The sequence below is a fragment of the Cucurbita pepo genome, unplaced genomic scaffold, assembly GCF_002806865.2.
Source record: "Cucurbita pepo subsp. pepo cultivar mu-cu-16 unplaced genomic scaffold, ASM280686v2 Cp4.1_scaffold000308, whole genome shotgun sequence".
In the NCBI taxonomy this organism is placed as follows: domain Eukaryota; kingdom Viridiplantae; phylum Streptophyta; class Magnoliopsida; order Cucurbitales; family Cucurbitaceae; genus Cucurbita; species Cucurbita pepo.
This window is the reverse complement of record NW_019646555.1, coordinates 1-14,670: the sequence shown is the minus strand read 5'-3', so window position 1 is coordinate 14,670 and position 14,670 is coordinate 1. Positions and strand designations below refer to the sequence as shown.

General features: G+C 38.3%; 1 non-coding gene across 1 annotated transcript; it reads right to left on the bottom strand.

The window, feature by feature from the left end:
• Positions 1–3,537: 3,537 nt before the first annotated feature.
• TRNAL-UAG lies at positions 3,538–3,617 on the bottom strand. Its single transcript has one exon. It is a non-coding gene; the product is annotated as a tRNA-Leu (tRNA).
• Positions 3,618–14,670: the final 11,053 nt, after the last annotated feature.

The following is a 14,670-nucleotide window of genomic DNA, read 5'->3' as shown; positions in this document are numbered from 1 at the left end:
ACTTACTGAGTCTTGTACTCATTTCTTATTCTCCAATTTTTTTCCAGGTAATAAGGAGCTGGTCGAGGTCGGGAGCGGAGTCTGGAGCAGGTGCCATAGACTAACCTCACCTGTCGTCTCAACCCTTTTATTTTAAAATGTTTTGCGTCTGTTCCTTATTCTGTCTTTTAACTATTATGTTGTATTTTAAATTACTAATGTGCGCACACTATTTTGGTATAATGTAAATTATGTTTTAAATTTTAATGATTTTATTTCGCAAAAAAATTTACCCGTCTTTTTGAGCCATCGCATCAGCCATGTCCTTACAGAGAGCTTCATTTGTGTAAATGAGTGCAAACAATGGCCAACAATTCCTTGAGTGTACACGTGAATAAAGTGTTGAGTGTTCACGTGATAAAGTGTTGTGAGGTCTTTTGTATTTTCTTAACCTACTTTTGCAGCAAAGTTTTACAAATAGATTCGACGATGAATGCTCTTGAAGAAGTGGAGAATGATACGAATCAAGACATCTCAACCATGCAATAATTTTAAGGAAATATAAGCTTAAGAAAGATGAGTTTTATTTATCCTAGTTACAAATTTTTTTTGTGGATCTCACTAATGTATTTTATGAATTTTATTCACATTTAGGTTACATTTACGGTAACAACAAGGAAAAAAAGAAAAGAGTTAGCGATCTCGTGGGAGCAACCACCCTCGCATCAGAAATCTCGCGATAGACATAAATGCATTTTATGACTTTTTATTTCCTTAATGCATTTTCAGTGAGCGCCAAAGATCTAGTAGAAGTAGAAAACAAGCTAGAGAGACAAAACCGATAGACTTTTGGATCCAGGTTCAACACGGGTGGCCCAACAAGCACTAAATCACTCCCAGCAGCCCACGACCTGAAAAGGACACTCTTCGAGAAATGCATGCGTGACCTGACAAACTAGTCATGCTCTTCTCATGTGTAGCGCACACGCTTCCCACGTCAGTCGCAACTCACACCACTCGTGTGTCAACTCCATCATCATTTGTTTTCTAGTTTTTGGATATATATGTTTATTATCATTTCTTATATGTTTTCGATTTATTTACGAATTTTATTTTTATTATGTAAGTCCATGGGACTGATGAAACATTTAAAATGAATATTTCCACATAAAAAGATCACATCATGCATATGGTACGACTCTATTTTAGTAAAAAAAATAAGATCGTTACATTTTCATAGTGGTTAATTATAGTCCTAAAAGTATGAATGACACAACTCTTAAAATTCCTCATTTTCATAGTGGCTAATTATAGTCCTAAAAGTATGAATGATACAAATCTTAAAATTCCTAGGGGAAGGTTAAGGGTTTGGTGTTGAGGCTATATATAACCACTTATGTTGTCTTGTAGACTTGAAAAAGGTAGTAAAAAGATCATTTATGCCTTCTTTTAACTAAGTAATAAGTTTTTTTTTGTAATGCTACGTAGTTTAGGTTGTATGTTTAGTATCATCTAAGCTTGACATGATCGATCTTGCCTGCGGAGTGATTCAAATCTCAAACAAGTATTTTTTTTTCTCTAAGATATTCAATCAACAAAGTAATTCGTTATCATGAAGCATGATTTAACTTTGGTTTGATGACGGAGACGCCTCGTGGAGGGACACTGAAAGAAGGACAATCAAACCAAAAAAGATAGGTGAGTGATGTGTGGTTCGCTGCCACTTTTATGTATTGTAGGATAAGTAGTGTCCCTTATTTTTGCTGACTATGTTATTTCACATGTAGTATGATGATATCAAAGCTAGGTTTCAATCGTGGGACGTGTGAGTTATGGGCCCACCACGCTTCTGCTGATATTAATCATTTTGATCTCTAGCTTTCATCATAGATGTTTAGTTCACTTATGGCAAACTTTGAGACAGTATATAAAAAGGTATTAACGGCCCTTCAACACTTATATCTATCTCCATGACTTGAGACATTCTAACTTTACTTTTGATGTTTGTACTACTTTTTCTATATTTGTACTACTTTTTTTTTATTTTTTTTTATAGTAGTATGATTGGGTGTCCTTTGCTTTTCTTCGTCGCGAGATAGCTTTCATCTACGCTTTCCGTTATGATGTTCGATGATTTGAGCAGACTGTGAGTCTTACCTGATTGGGGGGCTCTCATCTACAATGAGATGCAACGTGTTGTGTCGCACATGATTAAACATGCATGCATAGGCGGCGTGTGTGGTCAAACAAGTTTGAATTCCACATAAGTGATGTTTGAATTCCGAAAGAAAATCCTGCCTAAGGTCCAACAAAGCCACAAAGCCGGGTGAAAAATGTGAATGGGGATTGAGTACTCCTAAAGGTTTAAAAAAAAAATAAAAATAAATGACAGTTATGGGATTAAAAACCAATCCCTTTTTAAACGAGAGACTAAATCTAGCACCTTGGACCACTAAGCCAAACTATCCCAACAATTGTGTTTGGACTACTAAGATAGTCGAGCTATCTCAAGACATGAGATTGCATCACGATGCATGGGTCGTGTTGTTGGGAACCGAGATGACCATGAGATGCAATGTTGTTGTGTTACAAATGATTGAACATGCACGCATAGGCAGCGTGTGCGGTCAAAAAAGTTTTAATTCTACATTATTCATGTTTGAAACCCATAGGCAAACCCTGCCTAAGGTCCAACAAAGCCACAAAGCCACAAAGCTAGATGAAAAATATGAAAGGGAATTAAGTACTCCTTAAGGTTTGTCATGATCGTGTCAAGATCACAAAGCCGCACATTTGAAAAAGTATGACTTTGACACGATGCACTGGTCGGAGTTGGGCTAGACTCTCTCCATATTAGACGCGTTTTAAAACCACGATGTTAACAACGATAAATAAAAATTCAAAACAAACAATATGTGTTAGCAGCGGGCACGAGGCTTTACAAAAAATTAAAATAAATGACAACTGTGGGATTTGAATCCATGCCCTTTTGAACCAGAGTCGAAGTCTAGCACCTTAGACAACTCGGCCAAACTATCCCGACGAATGTGTTTGGACAAATCAAGATGGTCGAGCTATCTCGAGACATGAGATTACAATACGATGCATGGGTTGTGCTGTTGGGAACCGAGATGACGATGAGATGCAACAATGTTGTGTCGCACATGATTGAACATGCACGCATAGACGGCGTGTGTGGTCAAACAAGTTTTAATTCCACATTATGGATGTTTGAATGCGGAAGAAAAACTCTGCCTAAGGTATAACAAAGCCATAAAGTCGAGTGAAAAATGTGAATAGAGATTGAGTACTCCTTTAGATTTGTCGTGAGCGTGACAAGATCACGAGACACTGGTCGGAGTTGGTTTAAAGTCTCTTCATAATAGACGAGTTTTAAAACCATACCCTTTTAAACTAGAGCCCAAATCTGGCATCTTAAACCACTCGACTAAACTGTACGACAGATGTGCCTTGACAAACCAAAATAGTCAAGCTATCTCTAGACATGAGATTGCAATACAATGCATGGGTCGGGATGAGATTGAAAAAGTATGATTTTGACAGCTGTGGGATTTGAACCCACGCCCTTTCGGACCAGAGCCTAAATCTGGCGCCTTAGACCACTCGGCCAAACTGTCCCAACGAATGTGTCTAGAAAAACCAAGATGATCGAGTATCTCAAGACATGAGATTGCATCACGATACATGGATCGTGTTGTTGGGAACCGAGATAACGATGAGATGCAACATTGTTGTGTCGCACATGATAGAACATGCACGCATAGGCGGCGTGTGTGGTCAAACAAGTTTTGATTCCACATAAGTGATGTTTCAACGTTGAAGGCAAACCTTGCCTATGGTATAACAAAGCCACAAAGCCGAGGTGAAAAATGTGAATGGAGATTGTGTACCCCATAAGGTTTTTGGCGAGCGTGTCAAGATCACGAAGCCGCACATTTGAAGAAGTATGACCGTGACACGATGCACTGGTCGGAGTAGGGCTAGACTCTCTCTATAGTAGACGCGTTTTAAAATCATGAGGTTTTTATAATATGTGCTAGCAGCGGGCTTGAAGGTTTACAAAAAATGAAAATAAATGACAGCTGTGGGACCACGCCCCTTCAAACCAAAGCCTAAATCTGGCACCTTAGACCACTTGGCCAAACTGTCCTGAGGGATGTGTCTACACAACCAAGATGGTCAAGCTATCTCGAGAAGCTATCACGAGACTTGAGATTGCATCACGATGCATGGGACGTGTTGTGAGGAACCGAGATGACGATGAGATGCAACGTTGTTGTGTCGTACACAATTGAACATGCATGCATAGGCAGCGTGTATGGTGAAACAAGTTTTGATTCCACATAACTGATGTTTGAATGTCGAAGGTAAACCTTGCCTAAGGTCCAACAAAGCCACAAAGCCAGGTAAAAAAATATGAATGTAGATTAAGTACCCCATAAGGTTTTTGGTGAGCGTGTCAAGATTAGAGGCCGCACATTTGAAGAAGTATGACCGTTACACGATGCACTGGTCAAAGTAGGGCGAAACTCTCAACATAGTAGACACATTTTAAAACCATGAGTTGGACAGCACCCCTAGAGTATTTAAAAGAGTTTGGTGAAGTTCCTAATTTAAAAGAGTTAATTAATATCATTGATCCCTAATAGATGCATTTATAATCGTGAGGTTGAAGACGACAATATTTGTTAGCGATAACCTTGAATTTATCTTTTCTTTAATCGGAGACCAATTTTTCTTGATGGGAATGTTATTTATGGTTGGTATCAAAGCCATGTTTGTCTTTGAGTATGAGTATTCCTGTGAAACCAAAAATTATACCAACCTTGTAGTTGAGGGGAATGTTATTTATTGTTGGTATCAGGGCCAGGTTTCGATCATGGGACCTGTGGGTTATGGGCCCACCATGCTTCCGCTGCGCCACTCTGATTTGTTAATTAATATCATTTTGATCCCTAACAGATGCTTTTAAAACCGTGAGACTCACGACGATACGTAACGGGCCAAAGTAGACAATATTTGCTGGCGGTCGACTTGGCTATTACATAACCTAAATCACCATAAGTGAATTCATTCCAAGGAATCTTATGCTTACACTCTTCATTGAGAGCGGTAGTTATCCTTCGAGAAATATACTTTGGAAGTCCTTCAATGAAGCGCATCATCCATAATTAAAGGGTACTATCATATCTTGTCATAACCTTAGTTACAATTATATCTTTGTACCATCAGAAGTAGCTAACTTTTCGCATCTTATAATCATAAGAATTTTCTCAAACGTTCAGTATGGATTTCTAGTTTGCCTACGACAAACTTTAAGACAATATATAAAAGGGTATTAATGGCTATTCAACACTTATATCATTCTCCATAACTTGAGATATTCCAATTTCACTTTTTATATTTGTACTTCTTTTTCTATAGTAGTATGGTTGAGTATCCTTTGCTTTTCTTCGTCGGAGATATGCTTCTCCAACCCATCCTTGAGTACTCCTGTGAAACCAAAAGTTACAATTTAAGCAATAACGTGGTTAAACTTACCTCGAAGTCTGTAGGCGCTAGCTCCCATCAACATTTTGTTGATTACATTTAATAATCACAATCATAATATAAATAATTATAACAATAATTTATAGAAAACTCTCTTTCTTGTCCTTCAAAATTGAGCATTTTCTAAACATTGTTACTATATCACACTACTCATCTTTTTAAATAGAAACTAACTGCACACCCGAGACNNGAGTCTCGATTTTTGACTCATGATGTCTTTGTCATGTATATGATTCTTTATGGTATGTTGTTATGAATAATTTGTTGCATTAAATAGCTTCATGTGGAACGAGCATGTCTGTGTATCTTGTATTCGTATGATATACTATGACCCGAAACCTTGAGGGGCACACAAACTAAACAAAAATATCGTTTATTTATTATGAGAATCTAAATACAGGGTCACATCGATCAAGTTCTTTATGATCATCTTCATTATATTGATTAGTTGTTGAGAGGCACTTCTTTGATCTCCTTGTTGTCTTCTAAATGAATGTTTGAGAGTTGGAGTTGAAGTTGAAGGGATGCTTCTTGCCATGACAGAAGCAGATGTTTAATTTACAATCACAAAAAACATTATCTCTGCAATCATCTGAAGTTCTGCATGAAATAACTTTAAGATAGCTTCCTTTTGTGCCCAATGGTTTGCTTGTACCTGCATACATAAACAATTTCCAATCAAATTTGAGTAATCTAGTCACGTATTGTAACACCCTAAAAGTGAAGGAAAGCCACCTATACACGACCCAAAAGATCCAAGGAAAGAAATTATGAGGATTAAACAAGGAAACGAGACTTAGTAAGTCATTTCTATACCCTAAGGAGTAATCTTAAGGACTTAAGACCTTTGGAGAAGGATTGGAATGAAAGCATAAGCGATAGGGACGAAAATGTCATTTTTTCAATTATCAAGGATCTTGGGAGATTTTTAATTCCATATCTAGAAGGAATTTCAAGATGTTAAAGACCCGAAAAATGACCAACAGAGATGAAGAATTTTTAGGAAAATTATGAATTTTTCGAGAAAATAATAATAAAATATTCAGAAAGTGGCAAATTACCAAAATACCCTTGAAGATAAGGATAAATACGGATTTGCCATTCTGCTAAAAAAATCAGAACCTTCAGAGTGCCTTCTACACAAAATCCTTCGAATGTTGACTCTCAGCCGTTGGATCTCCTCCAAACTTGTATATATTCTAGAAAACTCACGGATCGTCACATCCAACGGCTAGGATTCAAAACCAAGGTCGGTGAGGCTCTGATCGGAGTAGATATTTTCGACAAATTTTCTAGAAAATTCAACCGACAATACACGATGATTCTAGAGCTCCCAATGTTGGTTTAAGTTTCCCCTATAAATTCTGTAGTTGGGGAAATCATTTGGAACAAGAATCGAGCAAGGTCGAGCACCTAGCTGTTGGCAATAAGTGTTTAGATTTTGGGTCTCCTACTCTCAGGCTTCTTCCAAATTCGAGAGCAATTCTCCACCATTTCCTTTCAAACTTGTTCCTATAGCTTCTAAACAACATTACCCACAAGTTCTACGAAGGAATAGAGTCCTGAAAGTGCCTAGAAACCATTCGCCCAATCCAATCTGCCATTAAAAAGCTTCAAGGAAAACTCAAAATTCCAATCCAAGGATATACAAGTATTCTTCAAGCAAGGACGACCCCAATAGGTTTCTGCACCTCCAAGGAATGTTTTCATAGAAGACCGCGAAGAGAAATAACCTCATGAACGTTTCCAATTGAAGAAAATCCGTTTCGGGCTCAAATTGGAGGTAAGTGTCGAATTCCTATCTACGGCCACTTTTTCTTCAAATTAAGGATTCCTTTAGCTTCAGAAAAAAGAAGATGAGTAACTTTGATGAAGGAATAAAGAGCTGAAACGTCCAAGAACAAGATACCCAAGAGATTGTAAATCGGAGGCGTCGGGTAACTTGCAGACCGAGAGTGATTTCTCAAAATTAAGGTCCTACACTCAAAGTCATTCCTCCAAACTAATTCCTTTAGGTTAAGGGAACAATAAGGAAGAGGTTTCGTGAAGAAATCGAGCCTAAAAAACCCCTAGAATCGGCTATCCAATAAGAAATCCTCTGTTTTTACTCCAGCGAGAAATCATATTTTGGACGAAATTTGGAAGCAAATATCTTAGGCTACAATCCGATGAGAAGGTATAAAATCAATCCCTAGCTCTTCCTTGTAACACCTTCTTTAAGTTTTATGAAGGAATCGAGGGGACAAACAGTGTGATAGGAGTTGGGGAGGGCGAGTTTACGACGGCGGCGCGAACGGTCGCACGCGCCTTCTCCCCGTCTGGAGGAAGAAGACGATGACGTGGGCGGTTCAGTTGAACTGGCCATGTCAACCCAAAACTCAACCTTCCCTTGGTTTTTCTCAATTTTAACCCCCTTCCAGATGGATTCTCATGAAAAACTCTATGGTTCCAGAAAGTAGACATAATAAGGAGTGTGTGAAAGGAAAGTTGAGGTAAATCGGGTACCGGAAGCTCAAGAACAGAGGTCCTGAATGTCGACAACGAGGTAAGTAGCCACCTTGGATTTTTTTGTTAAGAAATACTTGCAGGAATCGCTTGGATTTTCATATGAACACCAAGTACGAACTAGGATTAGATGAAAGAAAAACTCAAAGAACCGCGAGTTAAGACCTTAAACCTATCAAATTGCTCGGTAATTAGGTAACATTAGAATAACCCACTAGATGAACTCCGCTGCCTATAAAATTTTAATTCTGAGCATATTATAGCATTTTGAGGTTCTAAATGAAGTTTAGTAGTCATTAGATAAGGATAAGTGGGTAAACCAAGAAATGGTGCAAAATGACCATAATGCCCCTAAGGATATCTACCTACAGTTCCTGACCTAGATGACCTCCAAATGCTATGAAACCCTGAAGTAGATCCTATTTTATGATGTTTGATGATTTTGTAAAGTTGAAAGGCATTGGAACACGTTAAGTAGCAAAACCAAGAATTAGGGGTGAAATGGCCAAAATGTCCCTAGGACTCTTATGAGATTTCAAGGTCTATACGTGCTCCGGATGATTTGCTACTTCTTATAAGGTCGATTATGAAGGACATGAAGATAAGTTTGAGGTTTCAAGTTGATTGAAGTAAGTTTGGAACCTAAACCAAGTTAGGATCCAAGAAACACCTAAAGGAAACACCACAAGACTTCAGACTCTTCTAGAACCCTCTAAAGAACTCCCTAAGAATCTATAACCTTCTAGAACAACTTACACTAAGATGGGTTCATATGGTTACAAATACAAGTTACAACTTATGTCTCAAGGAATTAAGGACCTTAGAAACTTACAAGATTAAGAACCAAGAACAACAACACACAAGCTTTACAACTACCCAATTAAGAAGAATGCTAGGTACCACTCAAGGACGAGGGATCAAGGTCCCCAAACTCAGAAACAGAAACTCAAGGACGAGGGATCAAGGTGACCCATGACCTCCCACCAAGCGGTGCCCAAGAATTCCTCTTCTAGGTGGGATGCCTTGCACCATGTTTCCTTTGCAGGATGTCATGCCTCAAGTTTCCCTCACCTATTAGAGATGCCCTGCAGACTTGCAGGATGCCATGTTCAAGTATGCACCGAGCAAGTGACCTTTATGGTCTATCAAGGGGAGTAGTCTAAGGTCACAGAGGAACAAGAAGAGAGTAAGTTACCTTAGCCACAAATCAAGAACCTCCTAAGACCTCCCACGGTACAGTATGCTCATGACTTAGACTACGCTGCTTGGAATGCATGAAGCCTTGAGCGTAGGTAAGCAGACTGTATTATAGGGCAAGCCCTTGATGCAGTATTAAGACTACATCGCTTGTAACGTAAGAAGCCTTGGATGTAGGTTTTCAGACTATGTTGCTTGGAACGCATGAAGCCTTAGGCATAGGTTAAGCAAACTGTATTATAGGGCAAGCCCTTGATGCAATTTTAAGATTACATCGCTTGGAACGTAAGAAGCCTTGGATGTAGGTTTTTAGACTATGCCACTTGGAATGCATGAAACCTTGGGCATAGGTTAAGCAGACCACATCTCTAAGATGCGGTAAGACTACGTCGCTTGGAACACGTAGCTTAAAGATGTGTCGCTTAGAACGCATGAAGCCTTGGACATAGGATTCTCAGGTACATGTCTAGTGCCATAAATCCTAGGGGGAGTGTCTTGGAGAACGAATCAATAATAGAACAAGAACCAAGAAAGTACCAAGAACAAGAGAAAGATCAAAAACTAGAACATGGATCAAGATCCTAGTTTTAAGGACAAGAACCAGGAACAAATGACCAAGAACCAAAAACCATATTGCTAAAGCCCTTAAAGGAAAACAAAGGTTTTATGGTTTAAGAACCAAGGTCCTCAAGAAAGATCAAGTTAAGAACCCCAAGTCAAGAACAAAAATTAAAGGGGCTTAAGTACTTACAACAAGAACAAGATCAAGAACAAGCAAGAACAAAGAATGTGGTACCCTAGCATATCAAGGACACGATTAAGAGCCTACAAGTAGGCTACTTACTGAGTCTTGTACTCATTCCTTATTCTCTATTTTTTTTTCCAGGTAATAAGGAGCTGGTCGAGGTCGGGAGCAGACTCTGGAGTAGGTTCCATAGACTAACCTCACCCGTCGTCTCAAATCTTTTATTTTAAAATGTTTTGCGTCTGTTCCTTATTCTGTCTTTTAACTATTATGTTGTATTTTAAATTACTAATGTGCCCACACTATTTTGGTATAATGTAAATTATGTTTTAAATTTTAATGATTTTATTTCGCAAAAAAATTTACCCGTCTTTTTGAGCCATCGCATCAGCCATGTCCTTACAGAGAGCTTCATTTGTGTAAATGAGTGCAAACAATGGCCAACAATTCCTTGAGTGTACACGTGAATAAAGTGTTGAGTGTTCACGTGATAAAGTGTTGTGAGGTCTTTTGTATTTTCTTAACCTACTTTTGCAGCAAAGTTTTACAAATAGATTCGACGATGAATCCTCTTGAAGAAGTGGAGAATGATACGAATCAAGACATCTCAATCATGCAATGCTTTTAAGGAAATATAAGCTTAAGGAAGATGAGTTTTATTTATCCTAGTTACAAATTTTTTTTGTGGATCTCACTAATGTATTTTATGAATTTTATTCACATTTAGGTTACATTTACGGTAACAACAAGGAAAAAAAGAAAAGAGTTAGCGATCTCGTGGGAGCAACCACCCTCGCATCAGAAATCTCGCGATAGACATAAATGCATTTTATGACTTTTTATTTTCTTAATGCATTTTTAGTGAGCGCCAAAGATCTAGTAGAAGTAGAAAACAAGCTAGAGAGACAAAACCGATAGACTTTTGGATCCAGGTTCAACACGGGTGGCCCAACAAGCACTAAATCACTCCCAGCAGCCCACGACCTGAAAAGGACACTCTTCGAGAAATGCATGCGTGACTTGACAAACTAGTCATGCTCTTCTCATGTGTAGCGCACACGCTTCCCACGTCAGTCGCAACTCACACGACTCGTGTGTCAACTCCATCATCATTTGTTTTCTAGTTTTTGGATATATATGTTTATTATCATTTCTTATATGTTTTCGATTTATTTACGAATTTTATTTTTATTATGTAAGTCCATGGGACTGATGAAACATTTAAAATGAATATTTCCACATAAAAAGATCACATCATGCATATGGTACGACTCTATTTTAGTAAAAAAAATAAGATCGTTACATTTTCATAGTGGTTAATTATAGTCCTAAAAGTATGAATGACACAACTCTTAAAATTCCTCATTTTCATAGTGGCTAATTATAGTCCTAAAAGTATGAATGATACAACTCTTAAAATTCCTAGGGGAAGGTTAAGGGTTTCGTGTTGAGGCTATATATAACCACTTATGTTGTCTTGTAGACTTGAAAAAGGTAGTAAAAAGATCATTTATGCCTTCTTTTAACTAAGTAATAAGTTTTTTTTTTAATGCTACGTAGTTTAGGTTGTATGTTTAGTATCATCTAAGCTTGACATGATCGATCTTGCCTACGGAGTGATTCAAATCTCAAACAAGTATTTTTTTTTGCTCTAAGATATTCAATCAACAAAGTAATTCGTTATCATGAAGCATGATTTAACTTTGGTTTGATGACGGAGACGCCTCGTGGAGGGACACTGAAAGAAGGACAATCAAACCAAAAAAGATAGGTGAGTGATGTGTGGTTCACTGCCACTTTTATGTATTGTAGGATAAGTAGTGTCCCTTATTTTTGCTGACTATGTTATTTCACATGTAGTATGATGATATCAAAGCTAGGTTTCAATCGTGGGACCTGTGAGTTATGGGCCCACTACGCTTCTGCTGATATTAATCATTTTGATCTCTAGCTTTCATCATAGATGTTTAGTTCACTTATGGCAAACTTTGAGACAGTATATAAAAAGGTATTAACGGCCCTTCAACACTTATATCTATCTCCATGACTTGAGACATTCTAACTTTACTTTTGATGTTTGTACTACTTTTTCTATATTTGTACTACTTTTTTTTTTATTTTTTTATAGTAGTATGATTGGGTGTCCTTTGCTTTTCTTCGTCGCGAGATAGCTTTCATCTACGCTTTCCGTTATGATGTTCGATGATTTGAGCAGACTGTGAGTCTTTTCTGATTGGGGGGCTCTCATCTACAATGAGATGCAACGTGTTGTGTCGCACATGATTGAACATGCACGCATAGACGGCGTGTGTGGTCAAACAAGTTTGAATTCCACATAAGTGATGTTTAAATTTCGAAGGAAAATCCTTCCTAAGGTCCAACAAAGTCACAAAGCCGGGTGAAAAGTGTGAATGGGGATTGAGTACTCCTTAAGGTTTTTTGTGAGCGTGTCAAGATTAGACTCCCCATAGTAGACGCGTTTTGAAACCATGAGGTTAACAATACAGAAAATGTCGAAACAGACAATATGTGCTAGTAGCGGACTTGAGGTTTTAAAAAAAATAAAAATAAGATTACAGTTATGGGGTTGGAAGCCAATCCTTTTTTTTTTAAAAGGAGAGACTAAATCTAGCACTTTGGACCACTAAGCCAAACTATCCCAACAATTGTCTTTGGACTAACTAAGATAGTCGTGCTATCCCCAGACATGAAATTGCATCATGATGCATGGGTCGTGTTGTTGGGAACTGAGATAACCATGAGATGCAAAGTTGTTGTGTTGCAAATGATTGAACATGAACGCATAGGCGGCGTGTGCAATCAAATAAGTTTTAATTCCACATTATTCATGTTTGAAACCCGTAGGCAAACCCTGCCTAAGGTCCAACAGAGCTACAAAGCCACAAAGCTAGATGAAAAATATGAAAGGGAATTAAGTACTCCTTAAGGTTTGTCATGATCGTGTCAAGATCACAAAGCTGCACATTTGAAATAGTATGACTTTGACACGATGCACTGGTCAGAGTTGGGCTAGACTCTCTCCATATTNAAAGTATAACTTTGACACGATGCACTGGTCGGAGTTTGGCTAGACTCTCTCCACAGTAGACGCGTTTTAAAACCATGATGTTAACAATGATAAATAAAAAGTCAAAACAAACAATATGTGTTAGCAGAGGGCACGAGGATTTACAAAAAATGAAAATAAATGACAGCTATGGGATTTGAATCCATGCCTTTTTGAACCAGAGTCGAAGTCTAGCACCTTAGACAACTCGGCCAAACTGTCCTGACGAATGTGTTTGGACAAATCAAGATGGTCGAGCTATCTTGAGACATGAGATTACAATACGATCCATGGGTTGTGCTGTTGGGAACCGAGATGACGATGAGATGCAACAATGTTGTGTCGCACATGATTGAACATGCACGTATAAACAGCTTGTGTGGCCAAACAAGTTTTAATTCCACATTATGGATGTTTGAATGTTGAAGAAAAACTCTGCCTAAGGTATAACAAAGCCATAAAGTCGAGTGAAAAATGTGAACAACTCGGCCAAACTATCCCGATGAATGTGTTTGGACAAATCAAGATGGTCGAGCTATCTCGAGACATGAGATTACAATACGATCCATGGGTTGTGCTGTTGGGACCCGAGATGACGATGAGATGCAACAATGTTGTGTCGCACATGATTGAACATGCACGTATAAACGGCTTGTGTGGTCAAACAAGTTTTAATTCCACATTATGGATGTTTGAATGTTGAAGAAAAACTCTGCCTAAGGTATAACAAAGCCATAAAGTCGAGTGAAAAATGTGAATAGAGATTGAGTACTCCTTTAGATTTGTCGTGAGCGTGACAAGATCACGAGACANGATCATGAGACACTAGTCAAAGTTGGGTTAGAATCTCTTCATAATAGACGAGTTTTAAAACCACGAGGTTAATAGTGATACATAAAAAGTCAAAACAAGTATGGCTTGAGGCTTTACAAAAAATGAAAATAAATAATAGCTAGGAGATTTACGCCCATGCCCTTTTAAACTAGAGCTCAAATCTGGCATCTTAAACCACTCGACTAAACTGTACGATAGATGTGCCTTGACAAACCAAGATAGTCAAGCTATCTCTAGACATGAGATTGCAATACGATGCATGGGTCGGACAATGAGATGCAATGATGTTGTGTCGCACATGATTGAATATGCATGGATTGGGTGTGGTCAAATAATTTTTAGTTCCACATNTATCGCACATGATTGAACATGCATGGATTGGGTGTGGTCAAATAATTTTTAGTTCCACATTATTGATTTTTCAAACCCGAAGGCAAACCCTACCTAAGGTAAAACAAAGGGTGAAAAATGTGAATGAGGATTGAGTACTCCTTTAGGTTTATCGTGAGTGTGTCAAGATCACGAGGCCGCTGATCATGACAGCTGTGGGATTTGAACCCACGCCCTTTCGGACCAGAGAAACCAAGATGATCGAGTATCTCAAGTCATGAGATTGCATCACAATACATGGATCGTGTTGTTGGAAACCGAGATAACGATGAGATGCAACATTGTTGTGTCGCACATGATAGAACATGCACGCATANCAATACATGGATCGTGTTGTTGGAAACCGAGATAACGATGAGATGCAACATTGTTGTGTCGCACA